At 38.3% G+C, this 17,096-nt stretch overlaps 1 protein-coding gene across 1 annotated transcript in view; it reads left to right on the plus strand.

Annotated features, from left to right (window-relative positions):
- The window catches only part of LOC133997938 (exostosin-1), a 289,281-nt gene that overhangs the window by 147,525 nt on the left and 124,660 nt on the right, over positions 1-17,096 (plus strand). The gene's annotated exons all lie outside the window — the stretch shown is intronic.

Here is a 17,096-nt window from a genome sequence, read left to right on the forward strand (position 1 = left end):
AAGTTAGGGCTAGATGTGGTATGAGAATAATTCAGACATACAGTATTTGTATGACACATACAAAGCTTGTAATCATCATGTAGGTCAAGGTCAGCAACTGGATCCAAAGACTTTAAAGTTTTTAACCCTTAAATACTGATCAGGGTCAAATATGACCCATTATTACATTTGAGAGCTGTAAAAACACCCTATACACATTTCTTTTAGATGGACTTTTCCTAATGTCATTTAAAAAAAGCACATTTTTATTTTTTTGCAACAGATACACATTTTTGTATATATGCAAATGTCCAAATTTGACCTGTGTTGATTAAAAAAATTACATTTAAAAAATCACTTTTCAAACATGTACTCATCATAAAATGTTCTCCTGGACCATAATATAGTGATTACTTATGTATTTTTTCCATAGATAAACACTCTCTCTCTGACATCTTCATTAAGGATTAATCAAACATTTATTAATGACTGAATGGGTATTTGTGAATAAGAATTGGTATAGAGAGTAATTATAAATCAGAATATGAACGGTATGTAAAGGTTAAGCACAGTTTTCTTGATAAGATGAATGGAAATATAAGGCTGGGTACAATGAACTTCTGACACATCCTAATAAGTGGTGTTTTCCATTAGCTCTGAGGCCAAACACCTGCTCTGACATCACTGCCTGAAGCAGACAATTGCAACTTGCTATGTCGCTATGTAAAAATCTTTATTTAATCAGGTAAAAAAGGCAGCACCCCATAATTAAAAATCAATAATAAGAAATCAGCCCATGTATTGATGATTCAGATCCATTTCTTTATGGTGAATAGGCTGAAAAAATGCTCAGCGAGCAAGATGGCTGAAGGGACAGCATTCACTCTGTGGAAATATTCACATTATTTGGAATTTGTGGGAGAAAAAAATGGCAAGAACATTACAGTAACATGCAAATTGTGCCTGGGTAGTGATGTAGGTATGTGTTTTAAAAGCGTGTATGTCATTTTATAACCTGTATGCGGGCATATGTTTGAGAAGCTTAGCCACTTTTACAGTTTTTATGGAAGGCTGTACAATAAAGAACTATAAATGGGACATTGTGTCTGTTATTCCTGCTATCAGTATACAGATTTACAGATTATGGGCCAGACTTGGCTGTGTGATGATGTTAGAAACATTATGTTTAATGGATGTCTTGACTAAAACAACATGCATGAGGAATCACAAAGGGATTTTCATTTTCAGTAAAGCTAAAGTACTCTTGTTACTTTTTTCAGAAGGTAATGATGTAATGAAAAAAGTTACTTTTTAATGGCACTAATTTAAAAAAAAAAAAAAAAACGTTCCCCAACACTGCACATCACATATATTATATTCACTGTGAATGATCTTTTTATCCACTATTTGCACCTCTGCTTAAAGATTTGATGCCGCACATTGTCCTGATTCAGCCATGAGTACAACCAATGTGAAAACACAAGACATATCGAAGCACACCTCTTCCCTGTCCACAGAATCGACTGTCAGGGAGGTGGGCGGGAGAGTGGACGACGGTTTAGTTGAGAGGTAGAGTTGGGTGTCATCAGCGTAACAATGGAAGTGAATGTTAAATTTTTGCCGAGGGGAAGGAGGTAGGTGATGAAGAGGAGGGGCCCCAGGACAGAGCCCTGGGGCACACCGGAAGTGACGGAGGTAAGAAGTGAACCAGTCTAACGGAGTGTGGGTGATGCCAATGGAAGATAGCCTGTTGAGGAGGGTGATGTGACAGATGTTATCGAAGGCAGCCCTCAGGTGGAGGAGGATGAGGATGGTGAGGAGTCCAGAATCAGCTGCCATAAGGAGGTCGTTGGTGATTTTGATGAGTGCTGTTTCAGTGCTGTGGAGTGGGCGGAAACCGGACTGGAACTGTTCATACAGGTTATAGGTAGTTGGGAAGCAACAATTTTTTCAAGAATTTTGGAGATGAAGGGTAGATTGGAGATAGGACGGAGGTTGTTGAAGTTGGAGGGGTCGGCGCCAGGTTTTTTTTAAAATTGGGGTAATGGCAGCAGTTTTGAAAGATGTAGGGACAGTTCCGGTGGTGAGAGAGGAGTGGATGATGGCAGAGATGAGCTGCACCAGAGAGGGGAGGCAGGCTTTAACAAGCTTTGTGGGGAGGGGGTCCAGTTGACAAAAGGATGGCTTGGATTTCTGAATGAGTTCTGTGATTTCTGAGAGAGTGGGGAGTTGGAAGGAGGAGAATGAGTGTGTGAATGGGTGAAAGTTGGCTGAGATGTTGAGGTGAGGGTTTGTACCTAGGTGCTGTTGGATATTCTTGATTTTTGCAGTGAAAAAGACATAATAGAGTTGCAGAAGGAGGTTGTGTACAAGTGAGGGGGGAGAGAGTCCTTGGGTTGGGTGATATTGTTGAGCAGGGAGAACAGTGATTTGGAGTTTCCTTTATTTGCAGTGATTATACTGGAGTAATAGTGGGTTTTGGTGCTGGCAATGGAGTTCTTATAATGTAAGATATGGTTATTGTACATTTCTTTGTGAATAGTGAGACCAGTTTTTCTATGGAGGCTTTCAAGTTGCCGACCTTTGGCTTTCATTAGACAAAGATCGGGGGTGAACCAAGGGGTGGAGACTGAGAAAGAAACAGGTCTGGTTTTTAACGGAGCAAGAGAATTAAGAATATTATGGAGTCCAGTGTTGTAATGAAAACCAGATCATCATGCCAAATAAAGGCAATTACAGGGTCCTAAAACTATAAAATAAGTCAGAAAAGTTAAAAAGTTACCGGCGAGCAGCAGCAGTAAGTTGCGCCAGCGTTCATTCGTCGGCTGCCTCTTACAGACCAAGACACTTGCTTGTCTCTGTGTTGTGTATTTGGGTCCTGTCACTGCTATCCATAACAGCAGTGGTCTCCAACCCTGCTCCTGGAGAGCTACTGCCCTGCATGTTTTAGGTGTCTCCTCACTCTAACTGGTTATCAAGCAGCTGAGGCTCGTCAAAGGGCTTGATAACGAGTTGATTATTAGAATCAGGTGTGTTAGAGTGAGGAGATACCTAAAACATGCAGGGCAGTAGCTCTCCAGGAGCAGGGTTGGAGACCACTGAATTACAGCATTAAGTGAAGAACTGTTTCCACCAGCTGATTATCATGAAAAACACACTAACAAAAAACTTAATTCAAAGAGAACAAAGTGAATAGTTGTGACCTGCAGATGATGTGAATCTGTGTTTTAAACAGTTGTGAAGTACCTTTGTCTTTATAAAGCCATTGTTGAGTTCATTTTCTCAGAATTGTTGAATCATTTATAATAACTGTATTTCTTATTATGCAATGTCAAGTTCTGTAGACAGATGACAAGGTGCTGATCTAATCTCAGTGCCTCTTGTTATCACTTCTTCAATTTCTATTAGTTTTCAAGCTCTGTATTTCCAGAGGTAACAAAACATTTTGTAATGAATTTGAAGAACAGTCTAGAATAATTGATTTAATGACTTTGCTATACATGCATAATATGCCAAATGCAATGCTGAAAGCCTAAGGTCGGTAAATGATCCGACTTTTACTGAAAGTATTCTCTTTCCAACACAGACAAATATATTCTTCTATAGAGCTGTTAAGCACCAAAAATATCAAAATAGCAAAGTCTGTATTGCTGGCCTGAAGTCATACGTGCAGTCTTTCACACCATATTGAAATAAGAACAATTATCAGAGATCAACACATTGAAGCACACGAACACAGTGACACGTATCATACAGATTACATAAGAAAAAACACACAGAAAGAGGAAGTAAGGGTTCCCATCAAATATACTGTTTTTTTTCTTCTACTTTGATCAGAGTTGTGCATGTAAAGTGTACAACCACTCCATGGCAGAAAACACAAAGGTTAATGGAAAAAAACCCAGTTAGAGTAACTTAAGCAGCACTGTAAATAATGTGCATAAGAGTAAGTGAAACAGGTGTAATATTGTTTCTTTGACAGCAGCAAAGAAAAATAGGGCAAATGTCCAGAGCCAGACTTGAACAGGCCGTGGCGCTGCAATGACGTTTTGACATCTAAACGGGACGCACACAAAGGCGCCCCCTCTCTGCAAACTTTGTAATTGTTCAGTGACTTATGCTTCACATTATATTACTTGTTAACTCTGTATCAACTATCCAAACTTTCCTGCCAATTTATGTGTCTGGATGTAGACCCTGTAATGACTCAGAAGGTGCTGGACCCAAAAGCACGAACTGAAACAAAAGAAGCTAACTAAACTGAAAAAGAAAGGTCCAAAAAACCAACTACTAGTAAAAAAAAAAATGAGGAAATCTCAGGCAGACCCAACAGGCAATACAAAAGCAGAGCATGTGGCTTTACAATCTGACAGAGAGTAACTGACTGTATATGAAAAGGAGACTGAGTGGGAGGCTGATGAAGAGGGCCAGCTGTGGAAGAGGGTGTGGAAGCTCAGGTGAGGGGAACGAAGTAATTGCAGGGCAGGGAGTGGCAAGATCTGCAATGACAGGAGGGTTATAATAGATGAAGAGAGAATAAACAAAAACAGTCTTTAGCAGCTGATCCCATGACAACTCCTGAGACTGGTGTTATCTCATTGACTGTGTTTTTATTAAGAGTTGTTGCATCTCTGTCACATTAAACTGTGTACAAAATAATTTTACGTATGGAAATAATGAAGAGACCCAGGAGGTTAAATGGTTTAATGGAGTTAAATGGTAATGCATCATCAATGGTATGTTATACACTAGCTCTCCAACAGGGGGAATGTTGCATTCATATCAAAGCTGTGCTGTCACTTAAAAAGTTGACAGACGTCCAGTATCTCTGTCTCTGTGCCCAGTGATTGAAAGGTCCATTTGTTCTCTTAAATTTCACAACAGAGTGATCTAACCTTGAAACTGAGTCAGACCACACAGACCTTTTTTAACCTTTACATACTGATCAGGGTCAAATTTGATTTTTATTTATTTTTTTTACATTTGAGAGCTGTAAAAACACACTAGACCCAGTTGTAGTAGAGTTGATGCACATTTTTATATATCCAAAATGTACAAGTTTGACCTTTATTTATTAAACATGTTGTATTATTCATATTCTATAAAATATTCTCCTGGACCATAAAATAGTTATTGTGAATGTATATGTGAAGTAAATCAAACATTTATTAATGACTGATGAGGAATTGTTGTAGAGCTGCTTTATACTTAATATCATTATTGCTCTGGGAAATGGAGACAGTAACACGACAACCACTATCTCAACAGAGTCAAAGTAGAGCAGGGCTATTCAATTAATTTGGAATTGTGGCCAGTTCATGAAACTGAGGAAAAATAAGGGGCCGGAGAATGAGTAATTATGGTAACAAATAAAGAAATTACAACATACTGAAGGAGTCAATATATTCTATTTTGTAAATCCAGAACAAGAGCACGTACCGTGCCCAAGCACGTTTGCCCCCTAAAATCCGGATTATTTGGCTAGTGTGAGTGCAAGTGTACCGTGCTTGAGTACGGTACACTTCCCTGGCACGGTACGGTTGGAAGAGGTGTGCTTGAACACGGTACACTTGGTCACGCATGCGCACTAGAGATTAATATTTATCCCGAAAATAAGACATTTTAAATCCCGGGAAAAGAAGCCAATTTTCCAGGGAATCCCGGGAAAACTGCGATTTTTAAAAGGCAACACTAGCTGAGCCCTGGTCATTTCAAGTAACACTAAATGCAACGAGGAGACATTATGTCTGGACTGCAGGCAGGCCAGTCTAGTCTAGTACCCGCACTCTTTTACTACGAAGCCACGCTGTTGTAACACGTGCAGAATGTGGCTTGGCATTGTCTTGCTGAAATAAGCAGGGACGTCCCTGAAAAAGACGTTGCTTGGATGGCAGCATATGTTGGTCCAAAACCTGTATGTACCGTTCAGCATTAATGGTGCCTTCACAGATGTGCAAGTTACCCATGCCATGGGCACTAACACACCCCCATACCATCACAGATGCTGGCTTTTGAACTTTGGGCTGATAAAAATCCGGATGGTCCGTTTCCTCTTTGGCCCGGAGGACACGACGTCCATAATTTCCAAAAACAATTTGAAATGTGGACTCGTCAGACCACAGCACACATTTCCACTTTGCATCAGTCCATCTCAGATGAACTCGGGCCTAGAGAAGCCGGCAGCGTTTCTGGGTGTTGTTGATATATGGCTTTCTCTTTGCATGGTAGAGTTTTAACTTGCAGTTGTAGATGTAGCGACGAACTGTGTTAACTGACAATGGTTTTCTGAAGTGTTCCTGATCCCATGTGGTAATATCCTTTACACATTGATGTCGGTTTTTAATGCAGTGCCGCCTGAGGGATCGAAGGTCACGGGCATTCAATATTGGTTTTCGGCCTTGCCGCTTACATACAGAGAGTTCTCCAGATTCTCTGAATCTTTTGATGATATTATGGACCGTAGATGATGAAATCCCTAAATTCCTTGCAATTGTACATTGAGAAACGTTGTTCTTAAACTGTTGGGCTATTTGCTCATGCAGTTGTTCACAAAGTGGTGAACCTCGCCCCATCCTTGCTTGTGAATGACTGAGCCTTTCGGGGATGCTCCTTTTATACCCAATCATGACACTCACCTGTTTCCAATTAACCTGTTCACCTGTGGAATGTTCCAAACAGGTGTTTTTTGAGCATTCCTAAACTTTCCCAGTCTTTTGTTGCTCCTGTCCCAGCTTTTTTGGAACATGTTGCGGGAATCAAATTCAAAATGAGTGAATATTTGCAAAAAAACAACAAAGTTTATCAGTTTGAACATTAAATATATTTATCAATTGAATACGGGTTGAAAAGGATTTGCAAATCATTGTATTCTGTTTTTATTTACATTTTACACAACGTCCCAACTTCATTGGAAATGGGGTTGTAGATGAGCCATATCAGTTGTTTAGAATTTAATTCATTTAACTAACAACATCAATTCCAAGTGCACCAACAAATACAAAACAAAACTGCATAGTATGCCTTTGAATAGAATTATAACAGCATAACAGTGCATGGCACTTTATCAAGGCAAAACATTTTTAACTGCATTTAACAATAATACCACATCAAGAAAAACATTAAGTCCATAATATGAGGTGAATAACATGTTAATTGCATCATACTGTTCAAAAATCAATCCTCATTTCTTGCTTGACTAACATGCCTGTTACCTTGCATGTAGTTTGCCAACATTTGCCATCTATGTGGGGAACATTTCCTCAATGTGGGGAAGTGGAGCATCTTGCCAGGACAAAGATCAGCAGAGAAGAGTGAGAGCTTTCTTTGAAAAGCATGAAGTTTCTCCACAAGTTCTGCAACTGTTTTATCTCTGCCCTGCAATTCCATGTTGAGTTGGTTCAAATGATGGAAAACGTCGCTCAAAAAGCAAACAGTGGCATTAAACTCATAATTTTCCATCAGAGACAGAAACTTTTTTCAATTTTGAAGACTGGAGAAAAAACAGAATCTCCTCTCTTTGTTCACAAAAATGTTTCAAAGTGTTTCCTTTGCTAAGCCATCTAATGTCATTGTGAATGAGCAAATCTTTATATTCAGCAGACATGTCAGTCAACAGCTTGCGGAAAAGGCGTTGCTGTAAACTGGAGGTATAACGGATGAAGTTTATAATTGCCATGACAGAGTCCATGGTCTCTTTTAACTCACCACTGAGCTTGGCACACAGGAGGCTTTGGTGGATGAGGCAATGTAGAGATCTCACCTGCGACGCCGCGGCTGCAATCCTCCAGGCGAGCCCCTGATCCCTGCCTGCCATCGAGGGCGCACCATCCGTCACCAACATGTTGACGTGCGCCAAATCCAAGTTGTTCTCCTCAAAGAATGAAGCACTTTTGGTGAAGAGAATCTCACCGGTAGTGTGCCCCTCTATGGGAATTAGTCCAAGCAGATCCTCACGAAAACATTCCCCATCAAAAAATCGCACATATAGGCACAGCTGTGCAACATCACTGTTATCAGTCGACTCATCCACGGCCAAACACATCGGTAAATATTTTGCTATTTTAGTATGTATAGTTACCTTATTTAGTATCGTAGTATATGTATCGCCACTATGTGTCCGTGTAATGCTGCTGCTACACTGTAATTTCCCAGCTTGGGATCAATAAAGTATATCTATCTATCTATCTACAGTATCTATCTATCTATCTATCTATCTATCTATCTATCTATCTATCTATCTATCTATCTATCTATCTATCTATCTATCTATCTATCTATCTCCTCTGCCTTCCTCAGCTTGTCCAAAAGCGTCTCGAAAACGTCCGATGCAAGGGACTCGACTCTCCTCATATTTGACGTGTCAGAAATTGGAATTTGCTTGCTCATAACAAGATGTAAGCCCTGTTATCTTCTGCCTCCGAGCAGCGGAACCCGGGGGGAAAGTAGCATCAAAGTTAGCATGCCTTGTCTTGAAATGCCTTCTCAAATTATACTCTTTGCACACAGCGAGGCACTCGTTGCAGATTAAGCAAACAGGATTCGCATCAACGGCAATAAACGCGTATTTCTCTGTCCATTCATTGTTGAACTGCCTGTTCTCTGAGTCAACTTTTCTTTTTTTTAAGGTAGAGAGAGACATTTTTTCTTGTTAGCCAAACTTCGTGCTTGGCTTGAAAGAGACAAGTCAGAGCGGTCAGAGCGCAGCACTAGAGCGCGAATGGGCGACTTTGATTGGTCAAGTGTGGTCCCCCAAAATATATGTCCAGCCGAAACAGGTAGATATTTTACAGCTGCCACCATGATTTAAAGGGGTGCATACCGCCTCCTACTGCACAATAAAATGTACAATTAACCATAGTCATGCGCTGTATAAGACTACCCATATATATATATATATATATATATATATATATATATATATATATATATATATATATATATATATATATATATATATAATAACTACACTTCACTCCAAGGGCCGGTACAAAATTCCTCAGGGGCCGGACCCGGCCCTGGGGCCGCCAATTGAATAGCCTAGAAGTAGAGTACCACGTACAATTTATTCATTAATTCATTCACTTTCTTCACTGCTTATCCTCAAGAGGTTCACCGGGGAGCTGGAGCCAGTCTCAGCTGACACTGGGTGAGAGGTGGGATACAACTTGGACATATCGCCATTTAATCACAGAGCTAACATATATAGACACAGGCAATTTAGAGTCACCAATTAACCTCTGCTGCATGTTTTGTTTTGTGGGAGGAAGCTAGAGTACCTGGAGAGAACCCACACAGGCACGGGGAGAACTTGCAAACTCCCCAAAGGCCCAAGCTGGTCTGTGGGTTCGAAACAGGAACCTTCTTGCTGCGAGGTGACAGTGCTAAAAACTGCACCACCATGCTACCCATGTACAATTTAGTTTTAGCTATTTATAATACTTACAATTACACAGTGGTTCTCAAAACATGGGGGAGGACAGCATAAAGTGGTTGTGCCAAAGTAAAATAAAGTGATAAAATGAAACTTGGCCTAAGTAATCACGTTCACTTGCTTCTCTACGACAATACTTACCCAAAAACCATAACAGCAAAAGGCATTTTTACAAAATCATGTAAGACTTCCAAAATCAATTGGGTTAGGATTAGGGTTTTCAAGCAATGATTGACAGTGCGTAAATCATTTTTGTCTTATGCTGAAGAGCAAGGCTTAGGGTTCGGGTTAGGGTTAAGCATTCCTTTTGGGTCCTTCTGGGGACCATCATAGATTCAGGGCTAGTCAAAAGCCAACTGCTGTTGGTCAAATTGTTGCTGCTGGTCAAGGTTGTTCTGCTCCCGGCCTCCGATTAACCTGATGGGTTCAGAGAGATTGTTCAGCTCCATAACATAGAAACATGCAGCAAAAGCAGTATTTGTGGTAATATACTGGTAAGAAGCACAAGTCCTTACCCGCCGATAAATCTGCCGGCTAAATATAAAAGACATGAGAAAATATAATTATGTTCACGCTTAATTCCTCACATTGTATTACACATCACATGAATCAATAAACTTTTAACAACATTATTTGAAGTACAGTCAGTGCAGCAGGTAAGTCATCATTAATGCATTGCAAGGTGTCAACCATTAAGTTATTGTGCATACTTGTGTGTCCTAAATTAGAACTTTAAACATTATTACCAATAGTGCAGACATGATATCTGAGTTCCGGTATCAATAACAAAACATGATCTTTCTGCAATACCTTTATTTGGGGAATGTAAACATGTTCAAACAACTCAAATGCATTTCATTGTAACATTGTCTTAACCAAAACAGATACATAAGACTTTTATTTAAAACAAGGCTAACATTAACAGAATGACAATTAATATAGGTAAATATTTGATCCAAGAATAAGTAAAGTAGACTAAGAAGTTTGATAGTGGATAGTTTTCAATATTCAGCACAACTGGAATTTCAATTAGTACTAAAAAGTACTGAGCTTCAATATCCAACCCTATCCTACATGGCTAGATTCTATATTTACACATTTCAAATACATGCATGCATTTACATGTGTTTCAGCCATTTGTAAACTCATAAAAATTGGACAGATATTTTTATGTTATAGATTAGATAGACCCAGATTTGAATTAATAACTTCAATAGTGGCTGCATTACTTTTTAGATTTGATGCGCCCGGGGGTATAAATGCTCAATCACACCTGTGCTTTTCCAGCTATGTCATGTCAAAATGCATGCTATGCAAACTTGGATGCTTACCGTGTTTAACGCCTCTCCAAATGTGGTGAAAAAAAGCATCCCCAGGTTCAGCCATGAGGACGACCATCGACAACACGAGGAAGAATACGATCAACTTCATCCTGGAAACTAGAAACAAACACAGAATGATGCCAAAATTGTGGACTTTTCAAAAAGTGATCTTTTTATACGTTAAAAAATAACATACAATAACAATTCCCAGAAAAAACTATCTCACTCATGAATAAATAATGAGGAACTATTTTGTTTTTACATTTCTGATTGAGGGTGAAATCAATGAGCTGATGCCAAGGTGAGGTAAATCTCTTTGTGTTATGGCTGGGAGATGCACATCTATTTTATAGACACAAAAATCATTACTCATTGTTTTTTCTCAGTGTTTATCATCAAGGAAGCATAATTGCTAATCAGTGTGATGATGCTGATCTTATCTTGCCAAGGATGTTAATGTTGTAATGGGTTAGACTTTTTCAGTTGACCTCAACCCAGAGTCAAAAAGACACCTTAAATCATCTCAAATCTGTATAAAATGTGCTTTTAAAAAATGTTTCACTTCTTTAATGAGATTTTTGAAGTATTAGAATTCCCAAGCTGCTATTAATTTCATGACATTAACCTTGTATTAAGACATTAGTATTAGTATTTTTCCATACACTCTAAATGTTAATGTAGATTCTCTCATCTTTTTCCTCTCCAGTACTCTTTGGTCATATAAAAACCATTCAGTATAGTCAGTGTCAGTGTTGGACTGGCTTGATGTGACAGTCTTGGCATTTCATTGTTAGTATGTTTTTATATCCATATTCCATATTTGGTACACAGTATGGTCTAGAACTCAATAAGTGGAATGTCTGATGTTAGAGGGTTTCTTCTTAACTTACTGAAAAAGTGCTAGCATATTGGACAAAAATATTTGGCAGGGCCCCATGTGCCCCAGATGGTGACATGCCTGGACCCTATATATGCTGTTCCCTCTTGGTCACCCATTGTCATTTGCTTCATGCATGTAGTCTTATGATCCAAGCTCGTATTAACTAATTAAGGAATTCATTAAGAAAGAACTCTCTTTCTTAATGAATTAATCTTATTCATCTGTATGGAAGGCAATGGAGTCACCCAAGATGGTTCATCTTTGGGTTATGCAAATCCTTACTTCCATTATAGCAGTGTAGGCAATGTTGGACATAAGTATCTATCCTGAAAACGAATTGCATCTCTTTTCTGACATGTACTCAACAAAAGCAGGCTAGTAGGGTCTTCCTGTTTAAAGACGAGATTATTTGAGTGGCTATCTTGTCAGGATTTTACTAGTATGGTATGTCATGGGACTGTTGGCTTGCACTGTGCTGTGCTTACTGGACCCATCTACCAGTTTGTCAGTGTCATTTTTAACATTGTCTTTTCTGCCGATTTACTGATATAAGTGCAGTAGAGATGAGACACATTGATATATTACATTTTGTGATTTGGGTGCCATTAGTAAAATGTGAGGCAGGGTGTACAGTGCAAGCATACATTCTGTTGATTCTAGTGTATAGCAATCATTACAGGCAATATTGGCTGTGCTTCCAGAGGTATAAGGTTGAAAGAGATAATTGATTCACTGACTTACGAAGTCATTCATTCATTCACAAACTTCACAAACCACCCTATCCTATCTGCATAGAAAGATGCAGAGTTACTAATAAAAAATATGATCAGTTTATGAAACCAACCAATAAATAAGAAAATCACCATGAATTGTAGTTTTTATCCAATTACATCTACAGTTCTTATGTACCTACGCCCTTGGCCACACATCCCTCTAGATGAATTCACTTACTCATGATTTGTCTGGTATTGTGCAATACAGGAAAAGATAAAACTGACATGCTCATTGTATTTAACATAATAAAGATGCTTATCTCACCAAGAAAATTTAAGTCATTCTACACAGGGCTCCCTTTTTCATCACTCTTCATGTTCTTAAATTCAGAATTTTAATACAATTCAACCTGAACAAACCAAACAAACAAGTATGTTTAAGGTACTTTTCAGATCACATCCATGTTCATACTCCTTTGCTTGGTGGTGGGGCTGCTATAAATCCATGGCATTATCACTACACTTAGACATTATCTCCAGTTTAGGTAATATTCTTAATTCTACATTATTATATGTCTGTCTCATTTGTGTAAACACTTGACAAAACTCCTTGGCACAAAGAACACTCAGTTTACTGCAGCTGGTTGCACTGTGTTGCACTGACTCAAGTGACATGTGAGTAGCAGTCTTTATGCTGCAGTGCTGGCCTTTGTGTTTCTTCTTGGAAGGCAAATGACTCAGCAAGTTGGTCCATCCTTGACTTGGTTGCCTCTTTGCTTATAGTATTGCAGTATATTACAGTATTGCTCGCTTATGCTATATTTTCCCCCCATTTCAGTCACGTAATGTAGATAACTATGGCTACTGGTTTGCAAGTTTGCCCCTCTTTATTTATACAGCACTGAATACTTGTGGTCATTGTATGTGTCATATTTAGTCACATTACAGGAAAGGCAAACACATAATCCTATTGCATCTGTAAAGGAATAGATAATCTGTTCTCTACCACAAAACCAGTGTCAGTTCATGAACAGCTTCCTCCCCCATCACTTCCTTGCTTTCAAGTTGCAAACTAGACTACATTGATAAATGATTAGCGCTGAAACAATGTGTCAATTAATTGTCAGAAAAGTATTTGTCTATTAGGAAAAAATTATAAATTGCTGATTAGAACTTAAGAAACTAATGTGACAATGTTCTACTTTATCTTTTTCATAATTGTATATTTCTGGACTGCTGTAAGTAATTTGAAGACGTCTAACTCACTCAATCTCTATTTTCTATAATTTTATAAACAAAAGTATTGATCAAATAGAGAGGATGAGAAAGTTGGTACCCAGCATCTACTTTTGGCTGACCATCCTGCCATGACTGAAAGAGAGTTGCAGATTTTCTAAAAGCAGTTGTACAGTCATAGAGTATAGTTGTAGAGCCAGCACAATAGTATAAAATAGTGTCATCTGCAAAAAGATGAATATTAGTGTTAATATTAATATTAAGACAAAAACATTAGTAGTAGTAGTCTCTGCAGTAGTCTCCTGCAGCAAAGTCCACTTTTTGCAATGTAATGATCTAGCCATTCACCCAACCTAGCGCCTTCTAAAAAGGCAAATTCTTCTAACTACTATGGGCACCAGGTAGTATAACCATAGGTCATTTTTACTGGCCTGAATCACTATTGTTCTTCTAAGCTTTATTATTCTTCTTGCCTACATTTTTTTTTTGCTTCTTTATACTTTTAACCACAGAAACCATTCAAATATCAAAATAGTCATTAGGAACCAGTGTTGGGCACGTTACTTTGAAAAAGTAATTAACTATAGTTACTCATTACTTTTCCAAAAAAGTAACTGAGTTAGTAACTGAGTTACATCAATGTCAAAGTAATTAATTACCAGGAAAAGTAACTATTACTTTACTTTTTGAAAAATTGTTCAAATGCGTCAAATTACTTGGCTGCCCCAATCAACAACAACTGGCCCAAAACACGTTCAAAATTAAATTATGCTTAAGAAATGTACTAAAAAGAAGTAAATAATAAAATTGTACATGTAGCAGATGTGCAGTGATTGAATTTTATTCCTCAAAAAAGCTATCAGGACATTTTGCTCTCAAACACGCTGCATTGATAGTCACACATACACACAAACACACGCGCAGTCACTCTCTACAGCACACTCTTGCTCGCTCGATCCAGACTCCGGGAGATGGTTTTGCCTCTAAGTGCAGCCGCTCTTTGGCAGGAAGAGAGAGAGAGCGCCTGTTCGGGTGAAAACCGCTTCAGTGAGGTCTGAAGAAGTAACGCCGCATTTTCGGGGGCAGTAATGGTAACGGCGTTGTAACGGGGGAACAGTAATTAATTTGATTACTCGTTACTGAAAAAAGTAACGCCGTTAGTAATGTTGTTTATTTATAACGCCGTTATTCCCTCACTAAAATTGATCTATAGATTTGTGTACATGAATATTCCAATTTTTTCATGCTTACACAATATTTGAGTGAAAGAAGCCATCTATGACACCTATATAGGTACACATTTCCATATTTGAAGGTTACCAGTTGAATAGATGGGTTGATTAAAAAGTGCCAAAAAGTGGACTTTGCAGGAGACCGCTGTTCAACTCCCGTATCTCCAACCACAAGTGTCACCTCACAAGTCACACCATTTTCATATTCATTTATTCAGACTTTTCCGTGAAAATAGGACAAAGGAGAAATGTTTTGGCTTTTTGCGATGCAAATTTATTTCAAATGACAATCATTTTTTACAAAATCATGTAAGACTTCCAAAATCAATTGGGTTAGGATTAGGGTTTTCAAGCAATGATTGACAGTGCGTAAATCATTTTTGTCTTATGCTGAAGAGCAAGGCATAGGGTTTGGGTTAGGGTTAAGCATTTCTTTTGGGTCCTTCTGGGGACCATCATAGATTCAGGGCTAGTCAAAAGCCACCTGCCGTTGGTCAAATTGTTGCTCCTGGTCAAGGTTGTTCTGCTCCCGGCCTCCGATTAACCTGATGGGTTCAGAGAGATTGTTCAGCTCCATAACATAGAAACATGCAGCAAAAGCAGTATTTGTGCTAATATAGTGGTAAGAAGCACAAGTCCTTACCCGCCGATCCATCTGCCGACTAAATATAAAAGACATGAGAAAATATAATTATGTTCACGCTTAATTCCTCACATTGTATTACACATCACATGAATCAATACACTTTTAACATCATTATATGAAGTACAGTCAGTGCAGTGGGTAAGTCATCATTAATGCATTGCAAGGTGTAAACCATTAAGTTATTGTGCATACTTGTGTGTCCTAAATTAGAACTTTAAACATTATTGCCAATAGTGTTCAAACAACTAAAATGCATTTCATTGTAACATTGTCTTAACCCAAAACATATATATAAGACTTTTATTTAAAACAAGGCTAACATTAACAAAATGACAATTAATATAGGTAAATATTTGATCCAAGAATAAGTAAAGTAGACTAAGAAGTTTGATAGTGGATAGTTTTCAATATTCACCACAACTGGAATTTCAGTTAGTACTAAAAAGTACTGAGATACAACATCCAACCCTTTCCTAAATGGCCAGATTCTATATTTCAAATACATGAATGCATTTACATGTGTTTCAGCCATTCGTCAACTCATAAAAATTGGGTTATATAACAAAACATATATTTTTATGTTATAGCAGACCCAGATTAATTTTAAAAAAAGATTTTGTTTGCAAAGACGCCTTTATTTATCAGTAGACAGACAGGAAACATGGGAGAGAGAGGGGGTTGTGACATGCAGCAAAGGACCACCGATTGGGATTCGAACCGGGGTCAGCTGCGTATATGGCATGTGCTCTAACCACTCGACCACCTGCGCGCTGCAGACCCAGATTTTAATTAATAACTTCAATAGTGGCTGCATGACTTTTTAGATGTGATGTGCCCGGGGGTATAAATGCTCAATCACACCTGTGCTTTTCCAGCTATGTCATGTCAAAATGCATGCAATGCAAACTTGGTTGCTTACCGTGTGTAACACCTCTGATAATGTGGTGAAAAAAAGCATCCCCAGGTTCAGCCATGAGGACGACCATCGACAACACGAGGAAGAATACGATCAACTTCATCCTGGAAACAAGAAGCAAACACAGAATGATGCTAAAATTGTGGACTTTTCAAAAAGTGATCTGTTTACACGTTAAAAAATAACATACAATAACAACTCCCAGAATAAACTATCTCACTCATAAATAAATAATGAGGAACTATTTTGTTTTTACCTTTCTGATTGAGGGTGAAATCAATGAGCTGATGCCAAGGTGATGTATATCTCTTTGTGTTACGGCTGGCAGATGCACATCTATTTTATAGACACAAAAATCATTACTCATTGTTGTTTCTCAGTGTTTATAATAAAGGAAGCATAAACTGGTAGGGCGGGAGCTAATCAGGGTGATGATGCTGATCTCATCTTGCCAAGGAAGTTAATGTTGTTATGGGTTAGACTTTTTCAGTTGACCTCAACCCAGAGTCAAAAAGACAACTTAAAGCATCTCAAATCTGTATAAAATGTGCTTTTTTAAAATAAATGTTTCACTTCTTTAATGAGATTTTTGAGGTATTAAAATTCCTAAGCTGCTATTAATCCATGACATTAACCTTGTATTAAGACATTAGTATTAGTATTTTTCCCTTCACTCTAAATGTTATTGTAGGTTCTGTCATCTTTTTCCTCTTCAGTACTTTTTGGTCACATAAAAACCATT

This window comes from Scomber scombrus, chromosome 17 (genome assembly GCF_963691925.1).
Source record: "Scomber scombrus chromosome 17, fScoSco1.1, whole genome shotgun sequence".
Lineage (NCBI taxonomy): Eukaryota > Metazoa > Chordata > Actinopteri > Scombriformes > Scombridae > Scomber > Scomber scombrus.